Raw genomic sequence first — 15454 nt, forward strand, 5'->3', positions numbered from 1 at the left:
ACACATTATGCAAACTATAGAGAAAAGCAAGAATAATCCTGAAGTTGGAATAATGGCCGCTCTGCACAGGGACGGAGGGGCAAGCGTCCCTCTGGGGTACGGCCACGCGGCTCCTTCCTGACCAGGAGCTGCTCATGTACACCTTTGCTTCCTTTAACCCTCAAAGTTCCCAAATGTTCTGTGCGTCTTCCACCCGTACATTCTATTTCACGATAAAAGAACATTTCAGTGTTCTGGTTAAGGTACAAATGTACCCAATACGAGAACTAAAAATATTGTCATTGGGGAGAAACTCTCTTTAAACTGAGCAATAAACTAAAAGGCCTGTATGTGTACTCATGTTCCTGCCAAAGGGCCTCAGGCACATCGTACTCATCAAACTGCCTGTGACAAATGGAGCTGGGGGGGCCTGTGGCTAAGGCAGCAAAGGAGAGGATGGGGGAGGGGAGGTGGGGAGGGGGAAGGACACAGGAGAGGCAGAAGGGACCCGGAGGGCAGGCCCCACACCAGCCCCAGCAGAGCCCAAGCTCAGCAGGCAGGAGAGGAGTGCAGGTGTGAGAACAGAACCGGAGGAACCTGCGGTGAAAGACGTCAGAACAGAAGCAGAAAAGGAAACCTTGAGTCAACCCTGGGCTTTTCCAAGGCCCGAGCCCCTCCCTGGCTGCAGCTGGGGACACACTTCCAGTCGTGCGTGTGGTGCACCAGCCTGGGAACCTTGAGAGGGAAACAGGAGAAGTGAGGCGTGGCAGCAGGACACCCGGGCAGGTGAAGCTGTGCGGGGGCACAAAAGGTCACACCCCAGGTCAGCCTGGTCCACTTCCACAATGGGAACAGCAAGACAGCAGCACAGGGGACAAAGGGGCAATTCCCCTTAAAGGGAAGGCCTGCGGATCAAATTCTTGAAAGATGGCTCCTGTGTCTGATGGCCTCACACAGAATCTGACAAATTTCTGACCGTCTCCTAAACCAGTCTTTGATGCCTGTGTTGGGTTACCCGTGGGAAGCCAGCATACAAGCATATGGTATTTCAAAAAGAAGGGTTAGGGTTAGAGCTGGTCTCTGCCGGGCGGCATGACCGGCCCTGGACCCCATGCAGGGCTGCAGGACGTGGCCTGGGGTTGGTGGTGTAGGGCACCACCACACAGGGAAGCACCCCGAGAGCGACGCCCCAGTCCTCTGACCTCCTGTCCCCACACCTCAGCAGCCAGGCCCAGACCCCACAGCCCAGGGAAGGGCCACCTTGCGTGCCCTCCTAGAGCACGGGCTGGCGCAGGCCTGTCTCTGGTCCTCAGAACACGCGCAGGACAAATGAATGTGCACTCCAGACTGGGCAGTGTTTCCACTTACTCCGCCACTCATAAAACACTCCCATATATTCTTTTTTTTTTTTTTTTTTTGGATATTTATCATGATCTACAGTTGGAGACAGAGGAGCTATAATTATCTGTTTTGTAGCCAAAGGAAACAAGGCTTGGAAAGGCTATGTATTTCCCCAAGATCTTACAGCAATTACATGCCAGAGCTAAAATTTGAACATGGGATTAACTGAGAAACTGATCTGTGCTAACCGCTAAACTGTCCAGAAATGCCCAGCTCTCAGGAACACTCCAGTGTAAGTTTCCACCACCTCCTGGACGCGAGTCGCTCCCGGGCATCTCATGTCAAGCTCTGAGGCCCACAGAGCGCCCCGGGGGTGGCTGACATGCTCGTCGACTGAGAAATTCACGGAGGAACGCGATAAGCAAACACGGAAGCTAAAAACCAAACAGCCAAACTCGGTGCACAGGGTCCCGAGGATCACAGAGAAGCTCCCCGTTCTCCGAGACCACCCTGAGAAAAACCGGCTGAAAAGATGGGAAGACGTCTTTATCACACATGAAAACCACGTGGTATTTTGCTAACAAGCCCAGACGTGATCTGCACCATCATCGTTCACGCCAGCGCCCGTCCAGGATGCGGGCGGCTCTGCCGGGTCCACAGGGCTCGCAGCTGGTGCCAAATGCCAGGAGCTGGTCTCAGCAAAGGTCAGCTGCCCAGGGCAAAGCGGAGGAGCCCACAGGGTGGGCGTATAGTCCTGACCCCACGGGGCACAGGAGGGACGGCTCAGAAGCCTGCACACTTGTTTGCCTGAGAGCCTTTAGAGTCCCCAGACTGGCAGGAAGTCCACAGTGATACCACTTCAGAAACAACGTTCTTAGCAGACTAGGGCAAAGGGTTTTGATGTTTTATAAAAATACCATGAATTCCGAATGAAATGCTGTTTCCTCTCTGACCACAAAAATAATGGGTGGAAAAAAGCTCATCTAGTGAAAGAATTCTGCAGTAGAAAGAATCTTGGAGCTTCAAGTTAAGTAGCTTCTGAGTAAGATGGTGGCTGTGCGCTCGCGGCCAGCGTCAGACAGAAGCTGGAGGCGTACGGAAGCCGGGGACGCGCGAGGTGCGGGACGGGCCGCCTACACGAACGTTGCCCGAGTCCACACGACGCTCTCCCTCTCCCTCTATTTTGTTCTATTTTGTTGTGAAGTGTCCTTATGTCTGGCTTTCACACACGTGGGCTGGAAGACGGACAGAAGTTACGTGGCCAGACCTCCACACTCAGGACCCACATTCCACAGGGAGACCCTGAAGAAGGCGAGGAAGACAGTGGACCCACCAACAGGTCAAAAGCCTGCTCGCAAAGCCCGGGGTCAAGTGACTTGCCTCCAGTAGCTTCCTGCGTGTCTCTGCTCAAACTCTGAGTCCCAGAGGGCTTTCCTGCTCATACGGTCTGCAAATGCCACATTCCACCGCAGACGTGACGCACTGACGACACTCCTCTCTGTTCGGCTAAGAGCTGTGTATTTTAGGAGTCTGCAGGAGTAACACAGAGTTAAGGAGAAGCACTGGCAGGCACTGGGCCTAGATCCACTAGAAAGCCTAAACTCAGAAAACACAAGCCCCTTTTGCCCTGACCCTGGCTCTGAGAGGAGGGAAGTTGGGAGCCCAGGCTGCTCACAACCAGGTGGGGGGATTTCTCCTCAGGAGGCAGCCCCGACCTCCCTCAGGTGAGAGGGGTCTGGGGGCACCACCTTGGCGGTCCCAGGATGGTGGCTCTCCCAGGTGCCTGGGAAAACCAGGGAGAAGCTTGGAAGAAGCGGACCCTCGTCCAAGACCTCCAACTGCACAGGGAGGTGTTCGGAGACCGAGGCCGGTGCGCAGGGATAAGCAGGCACCTGAGAAAACACACAGAACAACACAGGAAGACCCCCCAGAAAGCAACCATTAAGGAAATAGTTCAGAAGAGTTAAAAATGAATAATCGTCAGCAGGACCATAGAAATGACCTATTCAGTAAAAAATAGGCGGCAGGGGCAGAACAGAGGAATGAACGAGCGAATGAACGGGCGAGATGGGAAAGGAGCAGGGAACGGCGGGCGCACCGCCGAGCGGAAGACGACGGAGGTGGATGAACTCAGTCCTTCCACACGGACGCGACTGTCGGACTGCAGTTCACAGAACAGACACAGAAACAGCACCAGATCGCCCACCCGCTGTCGCGAGAGACCGACTTCAGGCCCAAAGACAGAGCGACGGAGCGTGGGACCCCGGAAGGCCCCCATGCGACAGCAGCCCGGGAGACGCAGAGGGAGGCCGCGGGCGGGCAGAAGGCCAGCAGAGAGCAGACGCGCGAGCTCCCCTGCAAGCCCGCGACCCAGGAGGAGGGAAGAGAAATGCTCGCAGCCGAAGAAAGACGCAGACCCGAGCGAGCGCGGGAGCCTGGCCACGCGCCGCGCACGCCCGGGAGCCCGCAGAGCAGCGCTCAGCCCGCCCGCGACGTTCGCCACACGCGGGGGCTGCGGCGTTAAAGCACCGAGGCCAGAGAAGGCGTGAGCCCTGGCCACACAGACGCGGAGGCAGAAATCAAATGCAGGAGAGCCCGGGGGACCCACGACCGGCGTGCGCAGGAGAGCCGAGCGCAGAAGAGGACACCACGACGGGTTCCGGCCCAGCGGAAGTGAACGGGGGACACGGCAGCCCAGCTGCGGCCACCCCTGTGCCGGCGAACACCGGGTTCTTAGAAAACACCAACGAAAAAGAGCAAACTACACGAGAAGTAAACCGAAGAAAACAATAAAGATCTGAGCAGCGAGAGAGGAAAGGAAAACACTAGAGGAAATCAGTTCAGACGACGACTGGCTCTTTGAAAACAAGACACGTAACCAACCTTGAGCTACACGGGAGACCAGCAAACTTGCTCTGTAAAGGGCCAGATACAAAAAAAAAAAAAAAAAAAAAAAAAGGGCCAGATACTAGGTATTTCAGTCTTTGTGGTCATGTGTGGTTTCTACCAATATTCTTTTCTTTTTGTTCATTTTGGTTTTGTAGCACTTAAAAAAAAAGACCATTGTTAGCTTAGAGACCATAAAAAACAGGCTGCCAGCGGGTTTGGCCCATAAGCTGTCATCCGTTACCCCTGAGCTGGACGGGGAGAATGAGACACAAGCAAGCAGATTCTGGAATGAAACAGAGGCAGCAGGGCCAGTCTCTGCGCAGGTGTGAGAGCGGCAGGAGAGCCCAAACCAACCGCACGCCCACGAATCATGCAGTTCTGATGAAACGGACAATTGCTAAAAAGACGTGGGTTTCTGAAATAGACTGAAGAAAAAATACAAAATCTGAAGAGATCTATAAAAAGGGAAAAAAATATATTGAATTAGGAATTAACACAACACGAAACAATACGATACGATACGATACACACAACACAAAACAATACAATACGATATGATACAATATACAGAAAAAGTGCTAGACTTGTACGGTGGAAATTAGGAAACTCGCTGAAAGAAGGGAATGATCTAAGTGAACAGAGACACATCCCACATTCATGGGTCAGAAGACTCAACATCACGAAACAATTCTCCCCAAATTGACCTACGGATGCACTACAACTCAAATCCAAATCTCAAACTTGCATTTTTACAGAAACTGGCAAGCTGCCCCTGAAATTCCCATGGAGATATAAAGACCCAGAATGGCAGTGTTGGCAAAAGAAGAAACACTGTGGAGACCTGATGCTTTCGGGGAAGCTAGCACTTGGGTGGGAGATGCAGGCTCAGACCCAGCAGATGAGGACCTACCAGGCAGAGGCCGGGACCTGGGGGCCAGAAGGCAAGAACGCGCACAGAACCCACCACACACAGAATGAACCCGACGTAGACCACGGACCTCAGTGTCAGAGCCAAAACTGGGAACTCCTACGAAAATCTCGGTGACCCTGAGAGAAGCGAAGAATCCTCCAAGAAAAGTGGGGCTTCATCAAAATTTAAGTTCTTGTGAAGATTTAACACGATAGTGAACAGAGAGCCCCGACTGCGAGAAAACGGGCCAGAGGCCCCATCTGTGCGGGTGCTGGGGGTCTCTTCACCCATGGGGCAGGCCCTGAGCAGAGGCCCCCAGCGGCTGTGGGGGACCCGCCCAGCAGGCGTGGCGACAAGAGCCTTTCCTCTCTCTGGGCCATCCACTCTTCCTTCAGCTCTGCAAGAGAACTTCCCCAACGTCATTAAGGGCAGAAGTGACAGATACCTACGGCAAACAGTACACTTAATAGTGAAAGGGCTCAGCACCTTCCCTGAGATTCTCGCAATGTCTGGTTAACAACCGACTGGGAACTCAAGTCAAGAAAAAGAAATAAAAGTCACAAGGCTTAGAAAGAGAAAAAGGGATTATAGACATAAACATCCCAAAATAATCAACAGAGAAATATTGGAATTAAAAGTAAGTTCAGCAGGGTTCCCGAATACAAGATTAATAAAGTTAAATTAATGTCTTTAAACCTACAGAATTTTTCTATGATGCTACTTACAATAATACCAAAAAATATCAGATTATTCTCCCACATCATTGGTGAGAATGTAAAGCAGTAAGCTCCTGTGGAAACAGTCTGGCAATTCCTCAAAATGCTGAATGTGGAGTTTACAGCCCAGCAGCACCAGTTCTGGGTCTATGTCCACGAGAACTGGACACATCTGTACACATGGGAACTAGTACAGGAATGCTTGTGTCCACGTCTGCTGAGCAGCTAAAAGCCGATACAACTCAAACGCTCATCAAGCAGCATCTGGATAAACAAGACGTGGTCCCTGCATCCAGGGTCCCGTGACGCTGTGCCGGGAAGAAACAGAGCTCTGACACGGCTGCAACACGAGGGAAAGACAAAGAAAGCTGGTCACAGAGACCCAACCACATCAGCACCACTTCCAGGAAATGTCCAGAACGGGCAAGCCCGCAGAAGCAGAAAGGGGGCCTGGCTGAGAGCTGGGGGATCAGGAGTGAGAGCTAACTGGTGGGGGGGGCGGGTTATGTTGTGACGGCAATGTCCCCGAACTGGACAGTGGTAAGGACTGCATGACACTGCGAATGCACCCAACACCCCTGAATCGTACACTTCGAGCAGGTGGATTTTACATGAATTCTATCTTAGTAAAGCTGATAACAAATGTTTTTTCGAAACCAAATACCAAGGGATACCAAGGAATTAATTTACTGAAGGACTGCGAGCCCTCTAGTAGGAAAACCGTGCACGGCTGCTGAGATAGAGACGAGTGGACACAGGTTCCCTGTTAGGAAAACTGAGCAACGTAAAGCAGCCAGCCCGCCCACAGCTGACCCACAGCCTCAGCATCTAATTCCCTCAAGATCCTTACTGGAGAGTCTGTGGAAATTAACAAATAACGGACATTTATATAAAAACACAGTTGATTTTAAAAAAATATTTTATTTATTAATTTGAGAAAGTGAGCCCAAGCAGGGGTAGTAGCAGGCAGAGGGAAAAGCAGGCTCCCTGCTGCTGAACAGGGAGCCCAATGGGGGACTCAATCCCAGGACCCTGAGACCAAGACCTGAGTTGAAAAAAAAAAACAAGCCCCATCTATACGTTGCCCACAAGAGACTCATTTAGTCCTAAAGACACCTTCAGATTGAAAGTGAGGGCTGGAGAACCACCTGTCATGCTAATGGGCACTAAAAGAAAGCTGGGGTAGTCATCCTTATATCAGACAAACTAGATTTTATTTTATTTTATTTTTTAAAAAGATTTTATTTATGTATTTGACAGAAATCACAAGCAGGCAGAGAGGCAGGCAGAGAGAGAGGAGGAAGCAGGCTCCCCGCTGAGCAGAGAGCCCGATGCGGGACTCGATCCCAGGACCCTGGGATCATGACTTGAGCCGACGACAGAGGCTTTTTAACCCACTGAGCCACCCAGGCGCCCCTTATTTTATTTTTTTAAATACCATTTATAATAATGTAAAAAAATCAGAAACATTTAGGCATAGATTTAACAAAGAATATTCCAAATCTATGAATGAAAAGTACATAACACTGCTGAGAGAAATTTTAAAAGACCTATACAAATGGAGAGATATACTATGTTTGCAGGCTGGTGGACTGAGTTTTTTTTATTTACATTTCTTATTTTTTTATTAACATATAATGTATTATTAGCCCTAGGGGTACATGTCTGTGAATTGCCACTTTTACACACTTCACAGCACTCACCATAGCACATGCCCTCCCCAATGTCCATAACCCAACCACCCTCTCCCTCCCGCCCCCCCAACCCTCCATTTGTTTTGTGAGCTTAAGAGTCTCCTATGGTCAGACAAACTAGATTTTAAACCAAAGATGGTGATAAGAGATGAAGGAGGATGCTGTATTATAACTAAGGAATCTATCCATCAAGAAGATGTAGCAATTGTAAATATTTATGCCCCCAACCTGGGAGCAGCCAGATAGATGAATCAATTAATAACAAGCATAAAGAAACTCATGGATGACAATACAATATAGGTATACAAAATGACACGACATGACACAACAAAATACAATACAAAACAATATGATATGATACGGTACGATACAATACAACACAACAAACAAAACAATACGATACGATACGACTCAATACGATATGATATAATACAATACAATAAAAAATACAATATAAATTACAATACGATACAACACAAAACAATACGATGCGATACAATACAACACAACACAAAACGATACAATACGATATGATACAATATAAAACAATACAATACAATACAATACAATAAAAATTACAATACAACACAAGAAAGTCCCCTACAATACAAAGTAGGGGAGTATAACACCCAACTCCCACCAGTGGACAGATCACTGAAGCAGATCGGCAAGGAAACAAGGCTTTGTCTGACACACTGGACCAGATGGACTTAACAGCCATGTTCAGAACATTTTATTCTAAAGCAGCAGAATACACATTCTTTTCAAGTGCTCATGGAACATTCTCCAGGATAGATCACACACTGGGTCACAAATCAGCCTCCACAAGTACAAAAAGACTGAGATCAGATCGTGCATATTTTCAGACCACAATGCTATAAAACTTGAAGTCAACCACAGGAAAAAATTAGGGAAGGCCACAAATACATGGAAGTTAAAGAACACGCTACAAAGAACAAATGGGTCAACCAGGAAATTAAAGAAGAAATTAAAAAGTACATGGAAATAAATGAAAATGGAAGCATGACAGTTCAAAACCTTTGGGATGCAGCAGGTCTTAAGAGGAAAGCATACAGCAATACATACCGTTCTCAAGAAGCAAGAGAAGTCTCTAATACACAACCTAACTTTACACCTAAAGGAACAGGAAAAGGAACAGCAAATAAAGCCTAAATCCAGCAGAAGAAAGGAAATAAAGGTTAGAGCACAAATAAATGATACTGAAATTAAAAAAAAAAAAAACAAAACAAAACTGTAGAACAGATCAACAAAACTTGGAGCTGGTTCTTTGAAAGAGTTAACAGGATTGATAAACCACTGGCCAGACTCATGAAAAAGAAAAAGGATCCAAATAAATAAAATCACAAATGAAAGAGAAGAGATGACGAACATGGCAGAAATGCAATTATAAGAGATTATGAGCAAATATATGCCAACAAAATAGGCAATCTGGAAGAAATGGATGCATTCCTAGAAACATATAAACTACCTAAACTGAAACAGGAAGAAAAAGAGAATTTGAACAGACCCATAACCAGCAGGGAAAGTGAAGCAGTCGTCAAGAACCTCCCAGAGCCAGACGGCTTCCCAGGGGAATTCTACCAGACATTTAAAGAAGAATTAATATCTATTTTTCTCAAACTGTTCTAAAAAATAGAAATGGAAAGAAAACTCCCAAACTCTATGAGGCCAGCATTCCCCTGATACTAAAACCAGACAAAGACCCCGCCAAAAAGGAGACTTACAGACCAACATCCCTGATGAACATGGATGAAGAAATTCTCAATAAAACACTAGCAAGTCAAATTCAACAATACATTTAAAAGTATTCACCACAACCGCCCTTTTACGAAGATGGCGCAGAAAGCCCCTGCCCCTCCCAAAGCTGAAGCCAAAGCAAAGGCTTTGAAAGCCAAGAAAGCAGTGCTGAAAGGCGTCCACAGTCACAAAAAAAAAAGAAGATCCGCACATCACCTACGTTCCGATGACCCAAGACTCTGCATCTCTGAAGGCAACCCAAATACCCTCGAAAGAGCGCCCCCAGGAGAAACAAGCTTGACCGCTATGACATCATCAAGTTCCCCCTGACTACTGAGTCAGCCATGAAGAAAATAGAAGACAACAACACACTTGTGTTCATGGTGGATGTCAAGGCCAACAAGCACCAGATCAAACAGGCTGTGAAGAAGCTCTATGACACTGATGTAGCCAAGGTCAACACCTTAATCAGGCCTGATGGAGAGAAGAAGGCATACGTTCGGCTGGCCCCTGACTATGATGCTTTGGATGTTGCCAACAAAATTGGGATCATCTAAACAGTCCAGCTGGCTAAATCTAAATACAGTTTTTTCATGATAAAAAAAAAAAAGTATTCACCACAACCAAGTGGGATTTATTCCTGGGCTGCAGGGGTGTAACGACATCCGCAAATCAATCAATGCGATACAGTACAGTAATAAAGGACAGGACAAAAACCGTAGGATCCTCTCAATAGATGCAGAAAAGGCATTTGACAAAGTACAGCATCCTTTCTTGCTCAAAACCCTCGACAATGTAGGGATAGAGGGAACAGAGCTCAACATCATAATAGCTATAGACAAAAGACCACAGCGATGATCATTCTCAGTGGGGAAAAACTGAGAGCTTTTTCCCTAAGGTCAGGAACATACAGGGATGTCCACTCTCACCCTATGACACAGGACGGGAAGTCTTAGCCTCAGCAATCAGACAGCACAAAGGAAAAGGCATCCAGGTAGGAAGGAAGAAGCCAAGCTCCAGTGTCTGCAGATGACGTGATACCCCATGTAGAAAACCTGGAAGACTCCACCAGAAAGTTGCCAGAACTGATACATGCAGGATATAAAGTCAATGAACAGAAACCTGCTGTGGAGAAGGGGGGCCTCCTAAATGGCTGGTGGGGATGCAAGCTGGTGTGGACACTGCAGAATAGTGTGGAGGGTCCCCAGAAAGCTGAAAATAGAGCTACGCTGCAATCCCGCCACTGCACTACTGGGTACTAACCCAGAGGACACAGAAACACACCCTGGAAGGAGCACCTGCGCCCCAGTGTTCATAGCAGCAATGTCTACAGTCGCTGAACTATGGAAAGAGCCTGGATGTCTGCCGACGGATGGATGAAGAGGCTGCGGTATATACACCAAGGAACAGGACTCACCATCGGGAAGGATCAAATCCATTTGCAACGACGTGCATGTGCTAGAGAGTATTATGCTGAGTAAAATAAGCCAGAGAAAGACAAGTAGCATATGGTCTCACTCACATGTGGAATTTAAGGAAAGAACGAAAATCAAGAGAGGGAAAGAGAGAGAGAGAGACGGAAACAAATCATGAGAGACTCTTAACCATCAAGAGTCAACTGAGGGTTGATGGAGGGAGCTGAGCGGGGGATGGGATAGAAGGGGATTAAGGGGGGCTTCTGACAGGACGAGCGTGAGCGCCCTACGTAAGTGAGGAACCACCGAATTCGACTCCTTTCCGTGAACCAGATTTTAATAAAAAAGACCTGCATAAGTGATGAACCACCGAATTCGACTCCTGAAACCAATACTGAACTGTATGTCAGTGAACCAGATTTTAATAAAAGAGACCGGAGTGGAGATCACGAGTTGGATGCTTAGCTGACTGAGCCACCCAGGTGTCCCCGTGCGAAGAAATTTTTTTAAAGAATAGCCAAAAACATTGAAGTAGATGAACAAGAGGACTTACAGAGTCCAACGACACTGTGTTCTGTAAAGCTGCAGTGTGGCCGATGAAGGACAGACCACCAGCCCAGACGGACAGGACACAGAGGCCAGAAACGGGCCCACACACCTCAACCCTGGACTAAAGACATCTTGAAAGCTACGCGCGGGGGCCTTTCTTTCAGTCAATGCTACACCCACGGGAAACCCCTCCGAGAAGGAGTCATTCAGGACCTCTACCCACAGGCAGACAGAAGTAATTCTAGACTGAGTACAGATCTGAATGTGAAAAGCAACCATGAAGCTTCCAGAGAATGATACGGAAAAACGTCCTCAAGAGAATGAGGTGCACGAAAGCTTTCACAACTGGGGAGAGAAGCACCAGCAATTAGGAAACGGCCAAACAGCAAGTCAGACGCTTCCATTCACCAAGACTCTACTGAAGAACGAAAAAGAACGCGTGCGTCTTGATCTTGAGCCCCACACTGGATGCTGAGATTATGAGATAAATAAGAAATAATAAGCAAACAAATTTAAAAAATAAGAACAAAAACTAAAGCCACACAGTGGGAGGAGCTCTATAATCCGTACATTCGGCGAAGGACTTGTACCCAACACGTCTGATTAACCCTTATTGAAGAAAAAGAGGGAACATCATAAAAAATGGGCAAGAGACATGAGCAGGCACTACACGAAGAAAATACCCAAATACCCACCCACAACCTCATCAGACGTCAGGGAAATGAACTTAAAACCACACCCAGGCCCCTCCCTGTGATGACCAGAGGACTCAAGTGCAGGAGACCAGACGCAGGAAGGGCGGGGAGAGAGGCCAGCCGACACGCCTTCCCGTGCCCGACTAGTGCCTGCCACACGGGAGCTCGGCACCACAGCCACACCAGCCCCTCCTCACGCGTGTGACACGCAGCCCCGCGGCCGCACGCGCCCCAACAGAAACGCACACGCGCTTCCTGGCAGCACGGCTCGAAGACCCAAACGTCTGACCAGCAGAAGGCAGGAGCTGGGCGTCTCCACGCACTAGACCGTCACCCAGCAATAAAAGGGAAATGTGGCTAACCCAGCACTAATCTCCAAAACCTGATGTCGGGCACGATAAGCCAGACACAAAGGAAGATGTGAGGAATCACACAAAGGTCAAAGCAAGATGAAACGAACTTTGGGGTCTGCATCCCAGTCATGCTGCAGAGGTGAAGGGGCTTCTGGGGAGGAGAAGCGGGCACGCAGGACGCCGGCGGGGCTCCCGGGCTGGGCCTACGGAGAGCGACACAGGACAGCACAGCTTCGCACATCTCCACGGACAGCACACTTCTGACCCGCACCCTGATCTGTGTCATGTTAAACTTAAATAAAAATGAACAAAGACAATTCCAAGTGGAGTTTGGATCAAAATATAAAAGGTAAAAAAGAGACAAAGCATCTGGAACTGACAGAATAACGTCAGGGCCTCAAAGTAGGAGAAAATGCCTCAAGAAGGCACAAGGCGCTGACCGTGAAGGGAAAGACGAAACGGACGTGACTTCCGATTGCGAGCCCTGTTCGCCCGCTGGTGGCTTTCAGAGGGTGGGGAGGCAGGCAAGCCGCCGCGGGAGCGGAGCCGGACGCGCAGGGTCACAGAGCTCAACCCCAGGTGGGGCTGTCAGGCCAGCGAACAAGACGACATCGGACTGTGGAGCCGGGAAGGAGCGACAGGGGCTCTGGGGCGGCTGCCCACGTGCCTGCTCCGTGAGGGCTGGTGCCCTTCTCCGGTGTCTTCCTCACAGAGTGGGCGATGCCACAGATGCGGCTCTGAGCGCGACGAGGGCTTGGCAGAACCACTTCTGGGTGACTCTGCCTGGAGCCCGGCCCACACGGCGAGCCGAGACCAGGGCATACGAGCGCTCGGTCAGAACCACGTCAAAGTCACTCCTCACTTCACCGTGAATTCTTTTTTTTTTTTTTTAAAGATTTTATTTATTTATTTGACAGAGAGAGATCACAAGTAGGCAGAGAGGCAGGCAGAGAGAGAGGAGGAAGCAGGCTCCCCGCTGAGCAGAGAGCCCGATGTGGGACTCGATCCCAGGACCCTGAGATCATGACCCAAGCCGAAGGCAGCGGCTTAACCCACTGAGCCACCCAGGCGCCCCTTCACCGTGAATTCTTAACACAAAACCCTACTATAACTGATAAGGTAATTTAGCAGATTTACAGCAATAGAACAGGGGATTAAACTTTTTTTTTTTTTTAAAGATTTTATTTATTTATTGACAGAGAGAGATCACAAGTAGGCAGAGAGGCAGGCAGAGAGAGAGGGGGAAGCAGGCTCCCCGCTGAGCAGAGAGCCCGATGCGGGGCTCAATCCCAGGACCCTGAGATCACGACCTGAGCTGAAGGTAGAGGCTTAACCCATTGAGCCACCCAGGCGCTCCTGGGGATTAACTTTTAACACCAGTTTTTGACAGCACCAAAACCCGTAAAATACTTAGTGATGGATTTTGTTAAATTTATGCAACACCTGTACACTGAAAATATACAACATTTCTGACGGAAATCCAAGAAGCCTAAGGAGATGAAGAGATGTACTGTGTTTATGGGTCAGAACATCCAGTGTTGGTAAGACCCACACATGGGTCTAGAGACTCAAGCAATTCCAGTAGAAACCCAAGCAGACGTAACAGCTCAGTCCAAATGCAGAAATTTGACTCAAAAGACCTAAGAAAACCAAAGCCATTGTGCGAAGACAGAACACAGCCAGAGGCCCCGACCACACCGGGTCCTTCCAGTTCGTTGCTCCTTCCGCAGCCACCGCAACAGAGGCCGCGTGAAAGCGGCTCGAGGACGGAGATGGGGGTCTGCACCGTCGGCCCCCGACCTTTAGCAGAGATGCTGCGTGGGCTCAGGTGCCGGAGCCGGGTCCGCGGCGGAGACTGTTCCTCCCCAGGCCTCCTCCACACCACACTCAGATGAGCCCGAGCAGCTCACACACCTCCGTGTAAAAGACAAAACCAGAAAACCTCTAGGGAAAAACAGGGACAAAGTCCTGGGGCAGAGATTTCCTCGGTTCTTAGGACCCCAAAGCACAAATCTTGACAGGAAAACCTGAGAAGCTGGACTTAATCATAACCCGTAACTTCTGCTCATTAAGACGCCTCTGAGAAATGACAACAAAGGCAAGTCACAGACCAGGGGAAGGACCCTGTGTCTCCCCGAGAAGTGACAGGAGGACACGTGGGTGACCAGGGAGTGAAGATGTGATGTCTTCGGTCACCGGGAGATGTTATCCAAAACCACGGGAGACGGCCCCACAGGTGCGCCCTGAGGCTCAAGGACAGACAACTCCAGGTGCTGGCAGGGACTCGGACTGAAACCGTTTACCCCTTTGGAGAATCGTTCTCCAGCCTCTTACGAAGGCAAACGAGCATCTCTATCCCCCATCAGCTCCGTGACTGGAGACTCCCCAGAGCGGCCGCACGCCCACAGTGAGTCTGTACTCACGGCCGCCGGACCCCCGCGGTGCTGACGGAGCCGGCCCGGCGGCCCCTGAAGACCGACACGCGGATGTCGGCGGCAACACGGGTCCATCTCCGAACCAGCGTGCTGAGCAAAAAAGGCCGACCACGAGAACACACCCCGGGTTCTGCGTGCACGGAGCTCCGGGGCAGGAGGAAGCCCTGCGGAAGGGGAAGAGCAGACGACCGACGGCGCCTCCTCTGCAGAACTTGCGCTGGTGTCCTCCAAGGAGCAGGGTGTGCGCCGCGGGGTGCCAGGCCACGCCAGCCTGGACTGCAGGGGCCTCCCGTGGGCACGTGCGTTTGTGCACAGTCAATGGCGATCTTCAATTACGTGGCTGATTTTTAACTCTGTCTCCCGTAAAGCACACCTAGTATTTAGGGAGAAAGTTCCCTTTCCCTTTTGAACTCACTCTGAGTTCACTCCACGCTGCTTTCTTAAAGTCCTGCCAGGCTCTGGGTTCAGCACGGCTGCTCAGGATACAGCAGCAACCTGGACGCGCGGTGTTTGCCGGCCTGTCTCCGGCCCCCATCCCCATGCACACACAACTTTTCTGTAGCCACGATCCTAGCCGAAGCACACACGTGCCCAGGGACCAAACCCGCGGACTCACTAAACACACACACACACACTCAGGCTGTGCCATCCCTCCTCCGACAAAATCCAGACTAGACAGCCGACGCCCCTCCCCTGGCTGCCTGCTCCTCCGAGAGGAAA

At 49.8% G+C, this 15454-nt stretch overlaps 1 protein-coding gene and 1 long non-coding RNA gene across 16 annotated transcripts in view; both read right to left on the bottom strand.

The window, feature by feature from the left end:
* Window positions 1-15454, bottom strand: part of B3GNTL1 (UDP-GlcNAc:betaGal beta-1,3-N-acetylglucosaminyltransferase like 1) — a 110912-nt gene that overhangs the window by 72666 nt on the left and 22792 nt on the right. For 2 of the 15 annotated variants that reach the window (XM_032319698.1, XM_032319693.1), the window contains exons 1-2: window positions 4290-4328; window positions 4204-4253 (exon numbers count right to left, since the gene is read on the bottom strand). The exons of 12 other annotated variants lie outside the window; for them this stretch is intronic. The gene's annotated coding sequence lies outside the window, so the exon portion shown is untranslated. Of the gene's footprint in view, window positions 1-2700; window positions 4168-4203; window positions 4254-4289; window positions 4329-15454 lie in introns of those variants that run through there. One more of the 15 variants, XM_032319694.1, reaches the window with a different exon arrangement.
* On the bottom strand, window positions 428-15373 carry LOC116577047. Its single transcript, XR_004280372.1, has 3 exons — window positions 15358-15373; window positions 6526-6532; window positions 428-1774 (listed from the first exon to the last, which is right to left on the bottom strand). It is a non-coding gene; the product is annotated as an uncharacterized LOC116577047 (long non-coding RNA).

The sequence above is a fragment of the Mustela erminea genome, chromosome 18 (genome assembly GCF_009829155.1).
Source record: "Mustela erminea isolate mMusErm1 chromosome 18, mMusErm1.Pri, whole genome shotgun sequence".
NCBI classification, from domain to species: domain Eukaryota; kingdom Metazoa; phylum Chordata; class Mammalia; order Carnivora; family Mustelidae; genus Mustela; species Mustela erminea.